Source organism: Ascochyta rabiei, chromosome 18 (genome assembly GCF_004011695.2).
Source record: "Ascochyta rabiei chromosome 18, complete sequence".
Lineage (NCBI taxonomy): Eukaryota > Fungi > Ascomycota > Dothideomycetes > Pleosporales > Didymellaceae > Ascochyta > Ascochyta rabiei.
Genome location: NC_082422.1, coordinates 342310 through 348086, shown reverse-complemented (window position 1 = coordinate 348086; position 5777 = coordinate 342310). Strand labels below are relative to the sequence as shown.

Sequence of the window (5777 nt, the reverse complement as noted above, 5' to 3'; positions counted from 1 at the left end):
TAGCAGGTGTATTAAGGTACGTAGTATGTAGTAATAGGACTAATTGCTGGAGTATTAGTAATAACCTCTAACACCTTTATATAGTCTGGGCTGACTAGCCCTATAGTAGCTCGCTAAGACTAGCAGAGGTACCCCTAGGCCCAGCGCCTAACAATGCCTTCCTTCTCTAGATTGTTTAGCTTAAACAATAGTATAATTAGCAATACTGTATTATTTTAGCCTAGTTTTAGACGTGTTTACTCTGTCTGTCCTGTTATAGCCAATTCTAACTAGTTTTAGGCATTTTAGACGCCTTATAAGGCTAGATAGGGCTTAATAATAATTCTACCTTCACCTAGTAAAAGTTAAACAGAAATCCTCTCTTACCTCTTACTTTACCTCTAGGGTTTAGGCAGCTGTCTGCGTAGGCTAAAGCTCTAACTAGGTAGCTAGCAGCATATAAGCTATCTATACCCCTAGTTTTATTAGTTACTGCTATATCCAACTTTATTTTAGTAAGTACTAACCTATTCTGTCTAGCACTTTTGTAAGGATAGCTAAGGGATTTTCTAGGTCTTTCTGGCACGTTCTAACACGTTTTGGCAGATAGCACTGCATAAAACGCCCTAGTAACCCTTTTAGACTGTTCCTAACTACTACCACCTACTACTAACTATTTCTAACTATTACTAACTACTATTTGCTATAGCTGTTATGTTAATACCTGCTTACTGCAAGATTAACATTACTAAGAATAGTAGGACTGCTAAGTAGTGCTGTATGCTCTGCCTCTACTATATTGCTAATAGTAATGTTATAGGGACGCCTAGGCCTACTACTACAGAGAGTGTTATAATAGTAACAAGAATTACATATTAGTACGTGTTTTATCTCCTTTTAGCTTATTTTAGTATCTTTTAACATATTTAGAGCCCTAATAAGAACGCTAATAGCTATTTAAGGCTTTCTAGCAACATAGTGCGCCTTTACTCTAGTTACTACCTAGTTACTACTGCTTATGCTGCTATTATTAATGCAGCTAGCGTTAAGACTACTCCTGTAATACCTGCTACTACTACACCTATATCTATTAATAAGAAGACTGCAATAGGCAAGTCTATTGTTAACTAGGCTAGCTTGTTGCTAGGTATAATTTCAGAGTACATTTTATCTCTTTTTAGCTTATTATAGCATAATCTAACCTTTATATAAACTATTTACTATAGAAAGAGCTGCTTATACTCTATAATAGCAACACTTACGTGCGTAAGTTAACCTTATCTAGTATCTATATTAAGAAGTAAGATTAATCTAAGGCTAGTGCTGTTAAGGCTAAGATAGAGCAAAAGAGGATATTAGAGGAGAGTAGTAGTAAGTCTAATCTAGATGCGCCTATTACCCCCTATAAGAAGGTATTATAGCACGTTTTAACCTAATTTAATAATATCTAACTTCTTTTATAGTTAAAGTACTAGATTACAGGCACTAGAAAGACACTTAGTTAACTCTAAGAGGAGCAGGAGGAGCAGGAGGCTGCTAAGCAGGCCGCCGCTAATGCTGCTGCTGCTGCTGCTGCTGCTAAGAAGCCTTATAGTAGTTGTAAGGCTGCTACCTATACCTATAGTAGTAGTTATAGTTAGTAGATGTTCCTTATAATAGAAGATTTAGATTAATAATACCTAAGTTTGTAGTTAGTAGATAGTTTTAGGCTAATATAGAAATTAGGTGTATTACACTCTTAGATAGTCTAAATAATACTAGAAAGGTGTTCTTCTATACTAATTCTTCTATATTTGCTTACAATTATAACTGTTTAACTTAGTATATAACTTTCTTTATCTCCTTATATTAGATATAGCTATAATAGGCTAAAAGATGTCTACTTTAGCTAGGTTATATTTCTTAGGGTAAGGTAGCGTTATATTTTCCCTTAGCATAAACTATTAAACACTTATTAATTAAAAAACCCCTATAGGGAAAAATTATAATTAAGTAAAGGTATTTAGCCTTTTTAGTCTCCCTCCTTTTTAAACTTTAACATTAACGTCTTGTTACGCGGTCTAAGTAGTTACTTAATTATTTTTTAGTATTGTTTTAGCACTTCTTTAGAAAGATTTGTGCTAATTTCTTAGGATTTTTCTAAGTTAGGGAATCTGTCCTACTTAATAAGGTATTCCTACTGTCTATTATCTAGTTACCTTCTGTTAAGAACTTTTTCTACATCCTATACCTTCTCTTCCCCTTTAACTATAGGTTCTTGTATTTATTTCTATATAATTAGGAGTTAACTTCTTAGTGTGTATAGGTCTAGCAGTAACACATAGAATATTAGATCGATCTCTTTTATTCCTAGCAGGTCGACTCTATATACACTAGGGCTAATCTAGGCTGTAATAGTCCTAGGTCCTAGGTATTTCTAGTCTAACTTCTTTTTTAGGTGTACTGTCCTACTGTTCTTACTAGAGACTAATACTTTATTACCTACTTTAAAGGGTGCTAGTAGTTGTTTCTTATCTAAGTGTTTCTTTTAATACTTATTTAACTTTTCTATATTTACTTTACAGGTAGCTTATAAGGAAATAACTTGAGCAGCCAATTCCTTTATAAGGGGAGATTCTCTGCCTTTTAATACTAAAGTAGGCTAATCTGTGCTCCTTAGATCTATACTATAATAGGCTTAGAAAGTTGTTATATTTATAGATGCGTAAATACTATTATTATACGCAAATTCTGTAATTAAAATCTATAGGGCCTAATTGTCTTATTCTAGAGTACAGTAGCAACGTAAGTACTATTTAAGAGTCTGATTTTGCCTTTCTGTTTAGCTATCTGTCTAGGGATAATAGGCTAACGTTAAGACTTGTCTTAAGTTTAAATAGTGGTTAAAGGTTTCCTACGTCTTTAAGTCTATTAGCAGCTTTTAATCTAAGATAATTTGTGCTGGCGCGCTGTATAAGTAGATAATTTCTCTAATCTAGGTATATGCTAGATCGTTTCTATCCTAATTAGCCCTAGCAAGTATATAGTCTAATATTTTAGTTAATTTATATACTACTACTAGTATAGAGTTATATACTAGCCTAGCTACCTTACTTAGAGGTAATTTTGTAATAAAATCTATTGTTACGTTCTCCTATAGCTAGCTTAGCACTAGTAAAGGTTATAATAATTTATATAGTTTATGTTAGGTAGCAGTTAATCTCCTACATACTAAGCAGTTATAGCAGTAGTTAGATACATTCTTAGTAATGCCCTTCTAGGTGTTCCTGCGCTAAATCTTCTCTAAGGTCCCTTGTGCTCTAAAGTGTCCTAATATTAGGTTATTATAACGTTCTTTAATAACTTATATTTTGTCTTTTAGCCTTATAAGCAAGATACGCCTCTCCTTAGCTGTATTATCTTTTTCTAGGTTATTTTGTCCTATCTTAACGTTACTTAACTCTTTTTTAGTGCTAGAGAGTTTATCTATGTTGTCTAAGTCTGTTATTAGCTCTGTCTTATTGTTTTCTCTTAATTTTTTTCTTTTAAGATCCCTTATATCCTTTCTTCCTTTTATAGACAAACAAAGGGTTATAGCTGCTACTAGGGGAGTATTAGGGTTCCTTCTAGTTAGGATCTCCTAAAGTAGTTATATAAAAGCCTTATTATACTCTTATAAGGGGTCTTATACCTCTCTTATATAATTAAGACATAATAAGGGTCTATCTATAGGGTTTATAGACCCTAGGTAATAAGTAATTATAAAATTAAACTTATATAATACTAAGTATGCCCTTACTTACTAATAGCTAAGAACCTTTATCTCTATAAACAATTTTAGGTTTTAGTAATCTATTAAGATTTTAAAGAAGGTACTATCTAAGTATCTTTGCTAATACTGTAGGCTCTAGACAATTATAAGAAGTTTCTAGTTATAAGTATTATAGTTATACTCTACTTAGATTAACTTCTTTAAATAGAAGTCTACAGGCCTCTATTAGGCCAGCTTCCCCTCTCTAGGGACTAGTTAACTAAGGGTTCCTAAGATAGCGCCTCTAGAGGCATCTACTTCTATCCTAGTCTGTCTCCTAGGTATAAAATAAACTAAGATAGGTACGTTAATAAATAAATCCTTTACATTCTAGAAAGCTTATAGGGATTCTTTGCTTAGCTTAAGAGGCTAACTCTCCTCCTTCCTTATTAATTAACTAGATTTAACCAAATTTAGCCCTTTCTAGGTTAATTAGGTTAATAGTAAGGCTAATTAAGAAAACCCTATAATAAACCTCTAATAGTAGTTTATAAATCCTATAAATACTTAAATATTATAAACTATATACAGGATTAGCTATTCTTAGATTGTTTTAACCCTGTCTAGGTTAATGCCCACCCCTTTAGGCGAGACTATATACCTAAGGTACTCTGTACGTTAATAGTGCTATTTACACTTATCTAAGCGCATATAGAGGTTTACTTTACAAAGCCTCTCTAAGACCTCCTTAATATTTCTAGCGTAGTCTTCCTCTGTCTTAGAGTATACTAATATGTTATCTAGATACATAATATAAGTTATATGAACTAATCCTCTTATTGCCTTATTTATATAGGCCTAAAATTAGGTAGAAGCATTTATAAGTCTAAATAGTGTTACTATGTACTTAAAATGTCTATACCTAGTTTAAAAAGCAGTCTTCTATTTATCCCCTTTCTTAATTTAGATAGAGTAATATGCCTTATGTATATCTAGTTTAGTATAGAACTTAGCTTGTGCTAGTTGTTCTAGTAACTCTATAATTAGTAGTAATATATAGTAGTTTTAAACTGTTATCTTGTTTAGACCTCTATAGTCTACACATAGTTATAGGTTACTGTCTTTCTTCTTTAAAAAGAGAATAGGCGCTCCTACTAGCGACCTTAAGTGTTGTATCTAGCCACGTTATAGATATTCTGCTAGATACTTCCTAAGTATCTCTAATTCTATTGCAGATAGTCTGTATAATAGTAAGTAGGGGGAAGTAGCTCCTTCTGCAATATTGGTTGCTAGGTTATGCTCTCTATGCTCTAGTAGAACCTAAGTATTATTCTCTAATCCTAAGTGCGCATACTTGCAATACACTTCTAGAATTAGGCCTTTTTTAGCAGATATTAGGTTATATGTACCTACTAAGTTTACTATACACATATAAACGTCTACTAAGAGACTTCTTATAGTGCGTTTAAACTCTTTAGTATATTCTAATACTATTTTCTCTAGTTTAGGAGAGTTCCTATATTTCTTCCCTTAGAAGAGTATACACTAGCTTAAATAGCTTAGCTTAGGGTTTATCTAGTTAATCTAGGGTAATCTGAGGTATATCTTGTACCTTTGTAGGTCTGTAACTACAAAAGGTATCTGTTAGACCTCCTGTCTTCTACAGGAGTTAATAATAGATACTTCTGCTGTGGTTACTCTGTAGATAGGCAATTCTGCTCTGCCTACACCTTTAGCCACTATTTTATTTAATAGTATAACCTTTAGACCTTACTCCTTTGCTAGGAGAACTAAAATTAAGTTTAGTTATAACCCTCTATCTATTAAGGCTTCTACGTTCTCTATATTACTTATAGATACTTTAACTATAAGTAGGCATATATATTTTAGGTATACTGCCTTATTAAGAGAGATATTCTTCTTCTTCTTCTTCTTATATAATTTAATATAGGCTATAAGAAAGGAGATTAGCTCTTAGGTCCCTTGTCTTTTCCTAACTTATCTAGAGCAGGGTCTTTCTAGTTTAACTTTAGCTTTAGGCAGTTAGGGTAGTGGTAACTAGTTTCTC

The 5777-nt window shown here is 32.6% G+C and overlaps 12 annotated features.

Moving 5' to 3' along the window:
• Positions 1-153: part of a long terminal repeat that runs on past the window's edge.
• Positions 1-1534: part of a mobile genetic element that runs on past the window's edge.
• Positions 1-5777: part of a mobile genetic element that runs on past both edges of the window.
• Positions 632-678: a tandem repeat.
• Positions 1491-1512: a tandem repeat.
• Positions 1535-1559: a tandem repeat.
• Positions 1560-5777: part of a mobile genetic element that runs on past the window's edge.
• Positions 1601-1682: a tandem repeat.
• Positions 2995-3004: an inverted repeat.
• Positions 2995-3059: a mobile genetic element.
• Positions 3050-3059: an inverted repeat.
• Positions 5625-5644: a tandem repeat.